This window comes from Eschrichtius robustus, chromosome 12 (genome assembly GCF_028021215.1).
Source record: "Eschrichtius robustus isolate mEscRob2 chromosome 12, mEscRob2.pri, whole genome shotgun sequence".
Classification (NCBI taxonomy): Eukaryota; Metazoa; Chordata; class Mammalia; order Artiodactyla; family Eschrichtiidae; genus Eschrichtius; species Eschrichtius robustus.
Genome location: NC_090835.1, coordinates 2,234,075 through 2,243,119, shown reverse-complemented (window position 1 = coordinate 2,243,119; position 9,045 = coordinate 2,234,075).

The following is a 9,045-nucleotide window of genomic DNA, read 5'->3' as shown; positions in this document are numbered from 1 at the left end:
CTGATAAAGCTTGCATAAATACAAAACTACAGACAACCAAAGCAGAAGTGCGAATAAAACAATAGCAAACATCTAATGTCGCATTAAATGTAAACTAATACACAGTTGACCGTTAAACAATGTCGGGGTTAATCCACCTATAATTTATAGTTGGCCCTCCACATCTGCGGTTTCAACCAACCTCATACTGTGTTCTACTGTAGTATTTTGTCTTGTTTGTTTTTATTTTTTTAATTTTTAATTTAAATTTTGTTTTATATTGGAGTATAGTTGACCTACAAAGTTGTGTTAGTTTCCGGTGTACAGCACAGTGATTCAGTTATACATATACATAGATCCATTCTTTTTCAGATTCTTTTCCCATATAGGCCATTACGGAGTATTGAGTAGGGTGCCCTGTGACAGCAGGTCCTTTGATTATCTGTTGTATATACAGTGGTGTGTATGTGTTAATCCCGACCCCCTAATTTACCCTCCCTGCCCCCACCCTGTGTGTAGTATTTACTACTGAAAAATATCTGCATATGAGTGGACCCTCGCAGTTCAAACCCGTGATATTAAGGGGTCGGCCGTACTCCATGACCCAGCCAGGCTTCCTTGTCTGGGGGAATGAGTCAAACCATCATCCCAAGTGGTCTGAGTCTTCAAGCGTCCTCCCTGTTTTGGTTGCTGTAGTTTTGCGTTAACTGTTGCTCTTGTGCGTGGACGTACTAAGAGGTGCCGCGGGGGACCCTGTGGGTTGCAGACGTAACCCTTCTTGCCCCCACTGTGTGGCCGCAGCCCACGCTCCCCTTGGTCGTTGGGACCCACCCTTCCAGCTAGGAGAGTAAACCCTACTGCTTCCTGGTCGTTCGGGGGCAACAGGGAGCCCAGGGGCCAGGTGGCCGTCCCACCTCCCTCTGAGCAGGACCATCGCTCCATTTCCTCTGGTGGAAGCGTTCCCCCCCACCCCGCCCCCAGGATCTAAGACCTCCAAACACGCAGAGCTCAGAGTTGCTGGGATGGGATGTAAAAACCCTGTGCGCAGGCCCTTGGGTGTAATGGTGAGAGGAGCCACCCCGCCCGTCGTTTCTGCACCTGTGTGTGCTGACCATGGGGGTGACACCACCACACAGCGGATGCTGGCTCAAAGCGTGGCCTGCACGCCGTAACACAGAACCCGTCCTTTCGGGGTGCTGCCCCCCGGGGGTGTGGTAACTGCGTTTTCAGGAAGCCCCTCCACCTCTGAAGTGGACCAGCTTAGTCCTTGGTGATGGTGGATCTATGGTGAGACCGGTTAAGGTTTGCTTTTTTTTTTTTTTAATTCTATTTTTTGGACACACGGTTCGAAAGTCAAAACCGCATAAGAAACTATTTTCAGGGGGAGTTCCCTCGTGGTCTAGTGGTTAGGATTCCACGCTTTCACTGCCATGGCCCGGGTTCAGTCCTTGGTCAGGGAACTGAGATCCCTCAAGCCACACGGCCAAAAGGAAAAAAAGCAAAGCTATTTTCAGAAATCGTCACTTCACTGCTCTCTCCATCCTTATCTCCATCCTGGGGGCTCCATGTAACCATTTGTGTTCCTTTCTAGGTTGATCATTCCCATGTGTCCTTTCACAGAGTTAAGCAAAGATACACAGAGAGTTCTTCCCAGCCTTTCCTCCACAAAAGGCAGCACAGGGTGTGCATTTCTGCACTTACGGTCACTCCGGTGTTACCAATATATTGGCCCCGCTGCACCCCACTGGCCTGGCTCTGTGATCCGGACTGGACTCTACCTCATCTGCCGCCTGGCATGATGCTTTGCCTTGTCGCTTTGTCGATGGAGGGTGCATGGGGGGCACCGCCGGAGGGGAATTTTCTTCCAGGCTCGGTAGGCGGCTGTCTTTTTTGCACCGTGCACATCTGGCCAGGCTTCACCGCTCGCCGACCCAGGAGGCGGTTCCCTGCCACAAACCTCAGCACCCTCGCCCGCCCCAGGTGGGAGGTTTCCTGCTTGCTGCTCCTGCCCGAGGTCCCCGCCTGCCTTTGACTTGGTGACTGTAGGCCCTTTGGAGCCCAGGGCAACCAGCCAGCTGCAAGCAGAGCTCCAATGAGCGTGAAGTGCAGTCTTTGGAAGGGCCCACGCCCCACAGTTTGTCTCTTTCAAGGGTGTTTTTTTGAGAATCCTTTTTCTATCCTTTCTTAGTATTGAATCCCCTCTAAATAGTTTAAAAGTCTTTGTATTAAACCTTCCCTGATCAAATTACCCTGAGGTTTCTGTCCCCTGGACTCTGACGGATGCAAGACTGGTGCCGTGAGTGGTACGAGAAGATAGCCCCACAGTGATGATGGGATTTGGGGGCTGCTTGTGGGGAGGCCTGGGCTTGAGTGCATCCCGTGGGAAACAGGATGCTGGCAGCCCAGGCACGCAGTGGCTGTCATCTGTGATGACTGGATTAAGTGTCATTGAAGTGAACGCCTTTGGAGCCTCAGGAGGGCTGCCCTTGAGGGTGATGACAGCAATGACAATGGCCAGGACCTCTGTGTGGGGCGGGATCTGCTGACACCAGGTTGGGGTGAAGGAAAGTGCAGCGTTTATTGCAGTCCCCAAGCAAGGAGTCAGGTAGCTAGTGCTTAAAAGGCCCAAAGGCCCAAAAGGCTTCCAGGGAAAGGTTTATAAAGACAAGGTGAGTGAAGGGGTTTGTGGGGTGTGCGATCAGCTCGTGGACATCCTTCTGGTTGGTTGGTGGTGAGGTAATCGGGAGTCGGCGTCATCAACCTTCTGGTTCCAACTGGTCTGGGGTCTGTGGGCTTGCGGGCAGCAGACAGTTTAACTTCTTCCACCCGATGAGGGTTTCAGTAGCTGCAAAACAGCTCAAAGGACATGAGTCAGAATATTACCTATAGCCCTTGAGGAGGAACTAAAGGTCCTTGACTTTGGTTAATGGCTAAACTGTTATTATTTTGTCTTGCTTGACTGTTTGCTTTTCTTTCTGCATTTTCTCACTTCTCTGATTAAATTTATTCTTCGACTAAAGTTTTTCTACAGACAAAAAAAAGGCAGGCAGAGGACATGGGGGTTGGTCCTGTTCTAGAAAGACCCCATGGTGTCCTGCTCGGTCACAATAGTATTCTGGTAGATCCTGTAGTCTTATCTGGCATCAAAGCCATAACGAGGGAGAGGTTTGAAAGGGGAAATACCTTTGCATCAACTTCGGGTCTGAAGGCCATCCTTTACCCCACAGTCTTCCTTCTCACTTCGCTGGTTAAAACCCATTTTGCATGTCATGGACTCAAGCTAAACTCATTATCTTTAACACCCATAAGGAGCTAGCATAATGCAGCTATAATGTATGCTGAGCGTTTATTCTCTTAAAAAACATCTCTGCTCTCTGCAGAAAAAGTGTTGGTGATGAAAGGCTGCTTTATCTCACAAGCTGGATTCATACGCTTAACCGGACTTTGCATCCAAGTTGGGGAGGTACTTACTCATCCACATTTGGCGGGACCAGCTTTCATTCTAGAGAGTATTTCTTAGTAAATGGCACCCCAAATGGCCCTTTCCTTGTGACCTGGAGTCCAAACCGGGATGTCTGACACCTTTGGCTAGACTTCCTGAAAACCCACTGCTGTCGGCCTTTTGTAATCAACAGCCAGGACGGGAGCTGTTTGTAGGGCAGTGCTGGGCACATACAGTTTACATACTGCAATCTGGCCAGCGAGAGAATATTGGATCTTCAGGAAAAGAAGAAAAAGGAAAAAAAAAACCTAAATTAATTACAGTGTATTGCAGGGAAAATACAGAATGAGGTCCTCAGATGAGTTTCACGTGGTTATCTCTCCTACAAATTACAACTGGGAAAAAAAATGAATTTGAGTAAATGCCAAGTTCTATTAAGTAATTAAGAGGAGTGGGGCTTCCCTGGTGGCGCAGTGGTTAAGAACCCACCTGCCAATGCAGGGGACACGAGTTCAAGCCCTGGTCCAGGAAGATCCCACATGCCGCGGAGCAACTAAGTCTGTGCGCCACAACTACTGAGCCTGTGCTCTAGAGCCCACGAAATACAACGACTGAGCCCATGTGCCACAACTACTGAAGCCCGCGCGCCTAGAGCCCGTGCTCTGCAACAAAGACAGGCCACCGCAATGAGAAGCCCACACACCACAATGAAGAGTAGCCTCCGCTCGCCACAACTAGAGAAAGCCTACGCACAGCAATGAAGACCCAATGCAGCCATAAATAAATAAATAAATAAATAAAATTTATTTTAAAAAATCAAGAGGAGTAACTTTCCTTAAAAGAGAAAAGACTAATTAAAAGATAATTAAAAGAATTATTGTCAATAATTTTTGACTTAATGCCGACTCTCCATGGTCCTGTAATCTGCATTTACAACATCCAGAGAACGATGGAAAGAGGATTTTTTTGTGTATTTCATTCTCACCATGGTGTGTGAATATACAGGCCAGTCCGTTCTCGGAGGCAGGCAGGGTAGAAACGATAAGTGAACAAATGTGGAGAACAGAGCTGATTATCAGTCTCTGCCTAGGAAATCACAGTGTGGTCCGCTAGATATTTGTATTGAGCTTTAATGGCGAGCAGACTTTATTCTTTATCAGCTCATGCTGAGTGAGCACTGAAAGCTTTTTGAAACGCAGGGACCGACTTGGGGCCTGAGCTGTCTCTTCCTCCCGGGATCAGTGGGTGAATCATTAAGATGAATTCTCCCCCATCACGCTTCATTGTCTGGTTTACAGGCCCACAGTCACTGGCTTAAAGGATTACAAAAAAATATTGTCGTTGGTTTCAAAGAAATGTTAGTGCTGAGTGCCAAACGCCTTTGCAGGGGCCCCCAGGGTTTTCTGGCAAGAGGCTGACTGAGGGGCTTCCCGACAATGACCCAGCCGGATCTCGCTGTGCGTCAGGATTCCGCTACTGCAGGCATCACGGTGATGGACTCTGCTTCCCCCAGTATGTTTCCTGGGAGTTATTTGTTTGAGTTGAAGAGGAATAGTCCACAGTAAGTCCCTTCAGCAAGGACTGGCATCGCATCTTCTTTTAGGGCAGTTTCCCATGAGTTAAGGATGCTGGCTCTGCCACTTGGGCATCTTGAAATAAGATTTCAGGCTCTACTGGCTTTTGTGCAAACAGATAAGACCCCAGTGAGTTAACGTGCTTGTTTGGCTCTTACATTACAGCAGTGGCTTTGGGAACCCTGGCGGTTTCAACACAGTGTTTGTTGCATGTTATCTTAACATGCTTTTCGTGCTGTAATAGTGAGGGACACACGCTCTAGAACTTGGTTGAATCTTAGGTTCTTTTGGCTTTTGAAGCATAAGAAAAAATCAGAGGTATTTGGTTTTTGTCGTTGTTAATGCTGTTAATATTTCAGGTCTCCTGAGATTTTGAAAAACTGATATCAGTAGGACCAAGTCTCAACTTAAGAGCCCCTATTTTTAGACTCTTTTTTTTCAGGGTTGCTAGACCCTGAAATCTACAGTGTGTGGAGTGGGAGGAGAACTAAACGTTAGACCACTTAATTTGCATAAAAATCCATGTTTTGTGTTGATTCCCTCATCTGATAGGTGAGGAAACTGGGACTCTGGAATAGGACGTGCCTTGCCCGAGGCCTGGCGGTGGAAGAGGAGGGTGAAGGGGATTGGTGAAAATGCATCACTGAGCAGAGGCTCTCTTAGACAAGTCAGTCCGAAACATTCAGACTGACAATCCCACAAAAGAAAGAAGAGCCAGAACACACGTCAAATGGGCACCTAAGTACCAAGGGCCGTGCTTGACCCTCCTTTGCAACTTGACCTAAGGGTGTGTCACCCCATCGAGCTGGCAGAGGCGGAGAGTGACACCAAGGCCTGAGGGGGTTTCTGACCTCCGTCAGGGTAATTTCACCTTCCTTCAGGTCGGCCAGTAATGGGGGCGAGTGATGACAGAGAAAGAGGTCATTTTTCACCCGCCAAGTCTTGCCTTGCCGCCTTCAGGACACAGGCCCAGGAGCCAGCCCTTGGGGCCCGGAGCCTGGCTTTGCTGTTTAGGACTGTGTGAGCCTTCAGTGCCTGTGTTTCCCATTTGCAAAATGGGCCTAAAGTAACTGAATTCACAGGCTCGTTTAGAGGATTAAATGATATTGACACATGTAAGGCACATGAGCCAGTGTCTGGCATAGAAGGGCACTCATCCTGGGTGACCAGGATGGGGCTCAGTAATGACAATCTGGTGGCTTGGGGCTCAGTTGACCTGCATGACAGGTGTGACTGGCCCCTAAAATGATGACTCTTTATACTGTTCCTTATAGTGTTTTCCTTGACACTTAGAAGGTATTTTTATTGGTTGGGGGCTGCTGTAACAAACCCCCAAATGTCAGTGGCTTCATACAGTACATATATCTTGCTCCTGTTAATATTCAACATGGGTGTCCCTATTCCATGGCTGGCTTTCCTCCTTTGGAGGAAAAGACCAATATTCAAAGACCTAGGCTTTTCCCATCTCGTCCCGCCACCCACTAGGGCCGAGTCCTCTGCTTCCAGCTGGTGGAAGAGGAGGCAGCAGAGAATGACCACTCATTTCTTAAAAGCTGGAAGGAAGCCATGGATTCTACACCATAGCAGGAGCCCTGGGTGTGTGGGCTGTGAGACACGGCCCCAGCCCCGTGGTCGCTATTAGGCCCTATTTATTGATGTTGCCGTGTGCCAAGAATCACAGGCCCTCATGTCTTAGTCTGCAAGGGCCGCTCTAACGAAGAACCACAGACTGCGGGCTAAAACAGTCTACTGTCTCCCACTTCTGGTGGCTAGAAGTCCAAGATCAAGGTGTTGGCAGGGTTGGTTCCTTCTGAGGGCTGAGAATCTGTCCCAGGCCTCTCTCCCAGCTTCTGCAGTTTGCTGGCCATCTTGGCCTTCCTTGGCCTGTAGAAGCGTTATCTTGATCTCTGTCTTCACCCTCGCATGGCATCTCCCTGTGTGCACGTCTGTGTCCACATTTCTCCTTCTTATAAGGGCACCGGTTGTACTGGACTAGGCGTCCACACCGCCCCACTATGACCTCTTCCTAACTTAGCTCATTGCATCTGCAGCACAATGCAATCGGAAACCCTCATTCCAAATAAGGTCACGTTCTCAGGCGCTGGGGGTTAGGATTTCAACAAATGAATTTTGGGGGACACAATTCAACCCATAACACCTCGTTACCTTTGTGGCTTTCAACAAGCCAGGGACTTCCATGTTTCCGTAATAAAGTGGGCAAATACACATCAAAAAGGAAGGAAGTAGTAGTGGACAACATAATTGAGTGTATGAGACACCATTATTCTTCGAGGGACGCCTCTCTTCTTGCAGGTATTTGATGTCGGGGCAGTGAGGTGTCAGCCAACTTCTCTCAGCAGGAAATGCACTGGTCATAGCTGTGCATGATTTATCTGTGAGCCTTTAGTTAGGACGCGGATGGCTACGAGGCAGGAACCTTGGCTAGACTCTCATTTTTCACATGACTGACTATTGACCTTGTAGCCTTAGGACAGGAGACAACGCCACCCCTTTCTTCTAATTCTGTGTTGGTAAATGTCTCCATGACCTTCCCCACTGTATGGCTTTCACACTGAGGGGTGTAGGAATAGTTTCCTACTCAGAGGATGAGCCAGAGGCCCAGAGCCAAGCATCCTGGTATGCTAACACCAACACGATGGCCACACAAGAGTGCCAGACTATTTGCTCGTAAGTCATGTATGAGAACCAGTTGTACTGACATGATCATACAGAAGGACATTCAGAGGTACTCGGTGAGAGTGTTTTAAATATGAAATGTGGAAATTCTATGTCTAAAGCAAACTTTAAAAATGGCATCCTGTTTCTCAGAGGCTAATACTCAAGTATAAGATGGAAATCTCAGTGTGTAACCATTTTTTACTTTTATATTATTACAAGGAAAACATTGATCATTTACTGTGGTAGATGCTTTTGTTAGGATTTAGTTAATCCTCAAAAGTTCTGTGAGATAAGTGATATTATACTCATTTTTGCAGATGAGAAAACTGAATTTAGAAACTGGCAAAGTAGTAGAACTCCAAAACTTTTCCCATTGTACATGCTACTAGAGTACGTAGAAATTATGCCTTAATTTTTTTCTAATTTTTGTTTTGGAAACTGTGTGCCACTGAATTTCTCACTTGGTTAATTTAGGGAGGATCCAACCAAATTAGGATCCACTAAAGAGGATCCAACACATTATCGGATGACTTGATTGATCTGACTACATTTGTTTTGGCCAAAATGTACACCAGCTCAAACTTAAAGCCCAGCAATGTCACTTTTTCTTTGTTTCACCTGCAGAGTTAATTCGCAAAGGCACTCGTTACCAAATGCCTTCTTGAGAAGCTGAATGCTGAAACTGGCAAATACTGACCACTGATGAAGAAACCAGGTGACAAGCTTTTAAAAGTTAAAGATAAAATAGAGAACACATTGCAGAAGATGCCTGCAAGCACAGGTATTTTGCAACGCAGAAAGTTTTTGAGCTTTTTTTCCCTGATGCTATGTCATTGATCAGGATAGAGTAGGATAATCAAATAGTCAGTTTAGAAATCCCACTAGGGGATTAAAGACAGGGAATTTTAAGGGAGTCTGGGAGACTGTGTAAGCTAATGACCACTCAAGAGAAGAATCCAGTAACCTAGCAATGATCTACACTACGTTGAAGGAAGACAGGTGCCTCCAAGCGCCAGGCACACTCAAGCCACAGACCCTGATAGTTAAAGCACAAGACAAAAGCCATGGGGCCTGAATCTTGTTACATGAAGTCAGGGAGTTAATCATCCTTTAAGACTAGCATTTCTGCGTGTAGCCAAGACAGAAATATAGGTGAAAAGGAAAGAAACTAGGTGAAAGGGGACATTATACTGAAACCTGAGATTAATTACCATATTTTAGTCTTATGTTACTACCCTTTTGCTAATATAAATATGAATTAAATAGCGCCATGACAGCCCCGGTCAGACCATATAGGGTCACAGGAGGAACTAATGATGTAAGCCTTCACATTTGCCCAAGAATGAGAAAGAAGGTGGTCTTCTCCCCTCC